The following is a 9289-nucleotide window of genomic DNA, read 5'->3' as shown; positions in this document are numbered from 1 at the left end:
TTAGGGTTCCAATCGAGCTGTCCAGGCATCTCACTGGCATTTGTACGTTACCACTCACTTTGCATGTCCTTACCCAATGTAACGATTTCCACATCAGTCCAGGATTGAAAGGAAGAGCTTTTCCCCAGGGATGGGCAGCCTACAGCTCTGTGACATATTAATCAATGATGTTTATCCATAACCTTCTGTTGGGGTGGGCAGGGCAGGATGGGGTGAGATCAGATTGTGAAAAAAGGACATTTTGATACAAGGAAAGTAAAAAGTAAAGACCTCTAAATAGTTGCTGTGTTTTGGGAAGGCATCCAAACAAGATTTTTAAGGGAGGAGGTACTGGGTGTTTTGGGTCTTGTTTTGTTTCTAATTCAGTAGTGTAATGAATAACAAACTAATTGGAAGAAGTATGTATAAACTTAGCACCACTTTTAAATGCCAGCAGTAACTTGGAGGTGAATTTCCTGTGTGATGCCAACATTTAATGTCTTTCTAACCTTATATGTTTTAAATGATGAGAAAATTATAGCAAAAATGCAAACATATGTCCTTGTCCCTTTCTGATTTTTAAAAAATTTTATTTAAGCCCAATGCAGGGCTCAAACCCACAATCCTGAGTTCAAGACCCAGCTGATATCAAGAGTTGGAGGCTTAACCAACTGAGCCACCTAGGCGCCCCTGTCCCCTTCTGATTCTAGAATACATTTCTCACTTAAATTTTGGCCATAGGTGTCCATACCGAAGGGTTGGATGAATACCAGTACAAGACTTTCTTATTGTGGCAAAATGTACATAACATAAAATTTACCATTTTCATCATCTTTAAATGTACGGTTCAGTGACATTAAAGACATTCACACTGTTGTGTTACCAACACCACCATCCATCCTCAGAATGTTTTGGTTTTTTTTAAAGATTTTGTTTATTTATTTATTCGACAGAGATAGACACAGCCAGCGAGAGAGGGAACACAGCAGGGGAGTGGGAGAGGAAGAAGCAGGCTCATAGCGGAGGAGCCTGATGTGGGGCTCGATCCCATAACGCCGGGATCACGCCCTGAGCCGAAGGCAGACGCTTAACCGCTGTGCCACCCAGGCGCCCCTATCTGCAGAATGTTTTTTATCTTCAAGATGGACTTTTTTGATGGGGACAAGTTTAATCCCCCGCCCGGTACTTGGGCTTCATTTACTTCTCACATTCTTTATATCATGGCCTTCTCATCTCAGTGCTTCCTCCAGGCTTACACGCAGAAGTCCAATGTGAGGGGGGTTTAGGTGACCGAATGCATCGGGCAGATCCTCTTTTACTTCATCTCCAAAGTAAAGAAATAATTACAGGTGGCTTCTGGTTTCGTCCTCGGGACACTATCATGTAAAAGTTCCCCAAGAAACTGTATTAATTCAGGGCCACCCTGGTGACTTGCATTTCTTGGATGTGGGCTTTCACAGTCTTGAACCAAAGTCATTTCCACCCAGAGGGGAAGCCGCAGGGCCTTCTCTAGGGTATGGGAGACCCCAGACCAAGCCAATGTAGGATCTGCCCGGCCTCTGGGAGAGAAGAGCAGTTCGATTCAGGGGGCATTCACGTTAATTTTCCAAGGATTTCCCTGCAAATGAATTTTGTATGAAAATAATTCGTGTTCTATATCGGATGATTTTCTCATATTTTAGTGAGATCAAAGAAGACCCTTTTAGTTCTGTCCAAGCTAATCTCGGGGAGGAAAAAAAAATCTAACTTCTGAGTACTCTGGAAATGTTGGGAATTCCACATTAAAGAAGGTATATTTTTGAACTGATAACTAAGCTGATATGTGAAAACCTATACAAATATAAATATAGAAATGACTAATTCAGAATTGGTGTCAGCAGTTTCCTCAGATGGTGTGATTCTTTTCACAAGAATGTGCTTCACACTGCTTAAGCCTAGTTACTGTGTAAAACAAAAAATAACAATCTACATTTTCATAGATCTAAAATTTTAAGTCTGTTGGGTTTCTTGTCATTAAGTTGACTATTGTTTCATTACCTAAATATTGACTGTATTTAGGTACACTTTTCTCTATAGACATTCAGTTTCCTTCAAATCCTATTTTCTTCAGAAGAATTATTTCACAGACACAAAATTAAGTGGGTCCAAATTGTGCAATCACCTTTATGTTATTTGTGCAAAATAGTTGGGTCTTCCCTTAATTCACTTTGGTTTTAATCCCATCCTATCCTGTAGGCTGAGGAAATGAAAGCTTATCCGGATTACGTTTATGTTTAATATCAACATGGTTTGTAAGTAATGGAAAGCCGCTCACTCCCGTACCCGACCGACAGCCCCTGGACCAAAGTCCCTGCGGAACAGCCAGAGCCGTGTGCCATGTGTCTGCACTGGCAGGTCAGGGACTGTGTGAGGAATCGAGAGCTCCGTTGGAGCAAGGTTGGTGCAAAGCTAGCTCTGGTGGGTGAGCCACACATGGGATTTAAAGTTTCATCCCGGCTGGTGTCTCTGGAGAAATACTGTTCTCTGTTTAAAAACCAGCTTTCTTGGGGATGGTTAGGGGGGTGCCTGGCTGGCTCAGTCGGTAAAGCACGCGACTTTCTATCTCAGGGTCGTGAATTCAAAGCCCACATTGGGCATAGAGATTACCTTAAAAAAAAATAAATAAATACCCAACTGTCCATATATAATTCATCTATTGGTCCTCACAGTCAATGTCATCGGGGTGTGGGTTGTTCTTTAAGTCATTTTGCTTCAGTCAGGGTCACTTATTTGTGATGATTCTTGGCAAGCTTAAGTCGAGAGGAGTTCCTAAAATTTAAAAAAAAAAAAAAGAAGAAGCTTGCTTTAAGTACTTCCAGCTCGGTCTAGACGGGCTGTAGAACCCATCTGCACAGTCGGCCTGTTTAAACCAGGAATGTGTTCTGAGAAGCATTCCTAAGTACAGAAATATTTTTCCCATTGAAATAACTTATTTGTAAATAAAGTTTTTTTTTTTTTGCTCCTAACTTATAAAACCTCGCATGGAATATTTAGATGGAACCAAATAGAGGTGGGTGTTTAAAACTAGGTGCGAGCGAAGCATTTTACAGTTTTGCTCACCCTCAAGTTTAAAAAGGTGGAATGTGGGTCAAATCGGCAATGCTAAAATGCTTCGTGGACACCATATAGCTTTACTCCATTGCACTTTACCGACAATCAACAAATTTATCAGGACAAACACAAAAGCCTGAGACTTTCCTGGCCCCATTTCTTGTTATCACTGCCATCCCCAAGGACAAAATCTGGGAAACAGCTTGGGAACTGCTTCGCGCACCCATCAGCATGTGCGTGAATTCTCTTTGGGTGCTGGCTTCTCTGCTGTACTGAGCATCGGGGAAAGGACCTCAGGGCCAGGTGAAGAGAAGCAGCTGATGTAAATGGACCGACAGCTGGAGCAAAGACCTGAAAAGTTGCTTGAATGTTCTGGAACTTTCAGTGTGTGATTCCAAGTAGACACATTTATGACTCTTTTAAATAAAAAAGGAGCAGAGATGAGCTGATGAATGGTGAAAATGATGTTTGTCATAAAATATTTGTATCCTTGTAGGTAAATGGGAGAGATAAATATATATCTCTTATCAAAAGTGATCTTTGGCTATCATTTAACATTCTAGATAGGTTAAAAGAAAAACTCAGCCCTGGTGGATGTGTGATCTACGTTTAATGCACTAGCCAGCAGTAGGTAAATGAGAAATTAATGTTTCCACTTGGTTTATATTTCACAAGGTAATAATGGAACACTTGTGTTTGCTCATGAGACCCGTTATATTTAGTAGTTGCATTTTCGGCTGTCCCTCCTGTAGGTCTTTACAAGTGCGGGTGAATGTAAAGTTACTCTATGAACTGTACAAGAAAAGGAAACACTGCACAATTCTCTTTCTAGAGCAGGAAGGAAAGTGGCTTTTTCCCTTTGAAAATGGTGGCAGAGCAGTGCTTTTAAAGCTATTCATGGTGAGGGACAAGTTTTTAAATTTTCCAATGCTTTGCAGACTGGCACTGTTGTAAAAATACCATAAAAATGTTACACCGAGATCAAGTTGCTATAAAAGTTTCTAAATGCTGCCTCTCCATTTCTGCATGTGTTACCGCAGACTGGCAGCAAAGGGTTCACGGTATAACACCGGTCTAGAGAGCACACTTTAAGAGCACTAAACCAGGAGTTTCAGGCAGGAATCAATAGATTCTGATGCTATTTATGTAGGAGCTCGGGATTTTGCCTAGATTTTGAGCAGTGCATTTTTGTTGTTGTTTTGTGGGTTTTTTGCTGTTCCTAGGGCAACCAAGCCGCTGTGTGGAGTTGCGCAGTGTGTGCCTTGCTCAGGGCGCCTCACCGAGGTGGCGAATGGGGCTGGGATCTTCCCTCCAGGCTTTCATAGGTTTCTACAGACTCTTAGCAGAAAGTAGCAAGAACCTCATGCTGATTTCAGTTCTTGGTGCTAACAAAAATCGTCATCATCACACTTTATTTCGTTACTGGATTTCAAGCTCCTATGGGAAGGGACGTGGGTCTTGTGTCATTGTGAGGAGAACAGTGCTTATACAAATATCAGATGAATTCCAAATCACGAGTTGGAGAGCCACGCACAGCTGTTACCACTTAAACAAGCAAGGACTCTAATAGTGTATTTTCCCCTGAAATTTCTTTTTATTGATCCAGGACTTAAAGAGAGCTAGTTTTTAGACATCCTGGGGAGAGAAGCTTCCTGAAGTTAATGATACCCTGGCATACTCATCCAGTCAGTGTGACCTATGGAAAGTCCACAGTAGACATTAGAGGTCAAACTAAGTTTTGCAAACATTGTATCTCTAGTGAGGTTAAAAGTATCCAAGGTCACTGACTTCACCCAGAAACAGGTTTTTAAATAAATTATGTCTCATGAAAGAATGTTATGAAGTGGGGTCATAGACTTCTGAAAAGGAACAGAAACTTAAGATGTCCGGGGAACACACGTGCCATGTTCCATGCCCGTGGATGACGCCTGACCTCAGCCTGGACTCTGCCGAGCCTCCGTGCAGGTCCCAGGTTGGCGACAGCGATGGAGGGTCAGGCTGGTGTGGCTACGGGGAAGCAAGAGCATGGGCAGCCCGAACCTGCCAACCCATGGTGGGAACACTTGAGTGCATCTCAGATGTTTATCAGAGTCAGAAGCGGAAGGACACACCCAGGGTGCACACCTGAAGTCAGACAAAATGAGGTGCTAGAAGCGTGCTACCAACACGGAGGACAATACCTCTCAGTGGCAAGTGAAACAGGAGGGCGTGATGAAGTAACAGGGTTTTCCACCAGACTGTTAACCAGATACACCCGTTATATCTTGGTTCCTGACGGTCTTCACAGCTCCAAAAGACCGCCGCTCTCCTTGGCCTTTGCAGGGCTCATGTATGGTGGGCTGAAGAGGGGCCATGGGCTAAATTTCTGCTGTAAGGAAGAACTTTTGGACAAATCCATGAATTCCAATTCTTTGTGGCCTTTATTGTGAATGAGAAACGGTCAGGAGCTTGAGTTGCTATTTTATGATTAGTAGGAAATATTGCCTGAGTCTAAGTCTTGTCAGGAATGCAAGAAATAGGAGTTCCGGACATACTTTGGTTTCTGTTCCAGCAGTGTGGGTTGTGACGACAGAAGCTCACGTAAGTGAGTTTGACAGGGAGAATCCCACAGAGCAACAGGGCAGGGAGGACAGCCAGTTCCCGGGAAGTAGCCTGGGACCTAGAGAGCCAAGCATTAAGGGTTTCAGCTGTGTCTCTCACGGTGCATATGAGAGATGGTCTCCCCGCTCACGATCTCACTGCCTCGCTGCACACATGTTTTCTCTCTTCCTCCCCGCCCTCCTCGGTCTCTCTCCACCTAGGTCTCCCAGTCTTCTCCTCCTGGCACACAAGACGGCTCCTTCCGGCGAAGGAAACCGCGTAGTAGTTCATCAGTGTACACTCCCGTCGAGTAGCATTTGAGTGGCTCAGCCCATGCCGGGCCCCTGAACCACCTGCCCCACTCTAGCCAATCACCTGTGGCCAGCGCGTGAGGCCAGAGCGTCGGCAGCGTGGATGCAGAATCTCTGGGAAGCGGGCGTGAGCACGGTGTGCCTTGAACCCTATCTATGACGTGTGGAGAGTGTTACAGCTCAGGTGCCTACCTGAGTGACCTTCAGCGACAGAGGAAGAATCTAATTGAGATCACCATATAATTAAGGTTAGTAACCTTACCGGTGAGCATCCTCACCAATAAAAATGTTAATGAGTTCTCTGGAGATGAGCCAAGACAACTGCCGGTTGCACCGATGCCACAGCGTGAGCCTCACACAAGGTTGCGTGCTTGAAGTCGTGTTCTCAGGGGTGGGGGTGGAAGATCAAAAGAAGAAAAGGTCGCAGGTGCCCAGAGCAATTACCTTCCTGCGCAGGTGTGTTGCTGTTGATCTGTTTAAATAGCTGAGAAGATACACACGTGGTATTTTAAAATTGCAGACCAGGGGCGCCTGGGTGGCTCAGTTGGTTGGGCCTCTGACTCTTGATTTTGGCTCAGGTCATGATCTTGGGTCCTCAGAACAAGCCCTGGGTGGGGCTCTGTGCTCCGTGCAGAGTCCACTTGAGATTCTCTCCCTCTGCCCTCCCCCCGCCCCTGCTCTCACTCTCTGTTGCTCTCAAATGCAGACCGAAGTCCTGAGAGCTTTCCTGCAGTATTTTGACGCGAAGTGGATTACAAGTCCTCTAAACCTTCCCTGGGTGCATTTTCAGCAACCCTTTTAGTCTGCAGTGGGTTAGGTCTGTAAGGCATTCTGGCTCAGTACCGCAACTTCATGTGGCAAAGGTTAGATTTGGCATTGTGCACTTCCTCCAGGTTCCATGACGACTTCCTTAATTTGTTGTTCTCTTTGTGCCACGGGCAGTAAATTTCGTCGGGAGCGGAAGGTGGCTCCCCCATTCTTAGGTGTGAGCATGAAGGTCAGATCTGATTGTCTGGAATCTCAGGCACAGAATTCCCAATAGCTCTATCAAAAGTTAGTTTTATGTTTACTGTAATGAATATTGTTTTCCCTATGCCTATTATGACTTCTCAGGATATTTTGTTTGTTAAGACACAGCCTGGAGCCAGGAAACAGAGGACCCAGACCCTTAGAAGCGTAAATCTGGTGATGGTTCTCATTGGTCAGATTGTGTTTGTGGTTTTCTAGCCATTAAGTAAATAAAAACAGTGGGAAATCTTTGGAGGACCTCATGGTGGATATCAGGAAAGATAGTTTGGTATTGTAGATGGGTAATCCACTAACTTTATTTCTGGACCAATATGTATTGGAGACATTAAACTTATCTGCATCTCAGAGGTTAACAATACAGCTAAACTAAGCCAAGGGCAGTTTTGGCTTAAAAAAAGCATGTGCTTCTGCAAGCACATATACTAAAATTGGAACAATACAGAGAAGATTAGTGTGGCCCCTGCATGCGGATGACATGCAAATTCCTGAAATATTCTATATTTTTATATAGTCAATAATATTGTAATAACGTTGTATGGTGACTGATGGTAACGACACTTATTTTGGTGAACACTGGGTAATGTATGGAATTGTTGAATCACTATGTTGTATACCTGAAACTAATATGACATTGTATGTCAACTATACTTCAATAATAAAAACTATAATAAATAAATACAGAGAAGAGGAAATATTTCTTGCAAGTTAATGATCATCAAGACCTAAAGAAATGTGTAAATATGCTGCACGATGTGATGAAAATCACAATAACGAAAGCAGGCAGACTTAAACCCTTATCCCGATTACCTCAGTCACGAAGTTGAAAATCCATGTGGGAAGAAGCAAGTACCATATTAAATGGATATTACTGGTGCTGTACCCATAGTTACTTATTGTTTACCCAGAGTTTCTTACTCCAGCTCAGGAAAAATAAGTAAATCAATAAATACGGTGAAATAGTTTCAAATGGTTCCAAACCATCTTCCTTACTGTATCCCTAAGCCACCTCCAGATAATGAGACTTTCAGTGTCAGTTTTTATGTAGAATTAGAGGCAGTAATAAAAAGTTGTAACCAAAGGCATTTTCAAATGGATGAAAGAAAACAGATGTCTTCAAATATTAACTGGAAAAGAATCTCTCTGCATAAAACCACTTTAAGAGGTTTATAAAGTTTAGGAATGTAAGCAAAGACATGTGATGAAGGACAACCTCTTCAAAATTGTAATACTGCCTCCAAGTTCCTATTTGTAGATTGATGGTCCTAAGGACATAACAGTTAGATTAACGTAGTCTGTACCATTGTATATCAAGAGAGCAGGAAGTTCAGCATCATCTCCATGGCAGGCCAGAAAGCTATTAAATCCTTGTATACAGAGAGAATCAGTTGTCACACTGAATCCTGACCTTGTGATTGATAGACTCTCTGACAGCCACTTTTCTTTACAAGAGCATTCTGTTTCCTAACATCCAGCCACGTGTTTGGTCCTTCAGTGCACCTGCAGTCAACCTCACATTCTGTCTTCCCTTCCCAAAACTCTCAGGTCTCAAACTTTACCACAGTGGAGAGAGAATTTTGTGATTCTCTTCCCAAGGTCAAGACAAGGATCTTCCAACATTATGCTTTCTAGAGAATCACCTTCCAAATTGACTATTTAAGAAACCCAGAGGGTCACACCTTAGTAGTAGGGCTAAACTAGCTCAGGATAGAGGCTACTGCAGACCCACTCTTAAATAGTTTTTCTAAAAGCCATGAAAAGATTGAACCCATCTGATCTTCCAGTAGCTTCACTACTTCCAGAACAAAGCTAATGCTCTTTAAAGAAAGATAGCAAAGTTCAGATACTTAACCTAACAGCTCAATATTCAGCATCCAATAAAAAATTCCTAGACATGCCAAGAATCAGGAAAATGTGACCCATAACCTGGAGAAAAAAAAGAGTCAATAGTCAATAGGAAAAGATCCATCAATGACAGAGACGGTAGAATTAGTACACAAAACTTTGAAATATCTATTACAAATAGACTCAATATATTCAAGAATATTTACTATGAATAGAATGGAGAGAGAGAGTGAAGATATAAAAAGAACCAAATGGAATTTCCAGAGATAAAAATTAAAAGAGCTGAAATGAAAACAAAACAAAACAAAACACACTGGATGGGATTAACTGCAGCTGAGACATGGAAAAAGAAAAGACCAGTGAACTTGAAGATGTAGCAATACAAACAGTTCAATCTGTAACATAGGAAAAAAAAGATGGAAAAAATAAACAAGGCTTCAGTGACCTGGAGATAATAT

The 9289-nt window shown here is 42.5% G+C and overlaps 1 non-coding gene across 1 annotated transcript; it reads left to right on the top strand.

The window, feature by feature from the left end:
• Positions 1-7390: 7390 nt before the first annotated feature.
• LOC117801729 lies at positions 7391-7494 on the top strand. Its single transcript, XR_004624464.1, has one exon. It is a non-coding gene; the product is annotated as a U6 spliceosomal RNA (small nuclear RNA).
• The last annotated feature ends 1795 nt before the right edge of the window (positions 7495-9289 follow it).

This window comes from Ailuropoda melanoleuca, chromosome 3 (assembly GCF_002007445.2).
Source record: "Ailuropoda melanoleuca isolate Jingjing chromosome 3, ASM200744v2, whole genome shotgun sequence".
In the NCBI taxonomy this organism is placed as follows: domain Eukaryota; kingdom Metazoa; phylum Chordata; class Mammalia; order Carnivora; family Ursidae; genus Ailuropoda; species Ailuropoda melanoleuca.
This window is presented reverse-complemented; position numbering and strand designations above follow the sequence as displayed.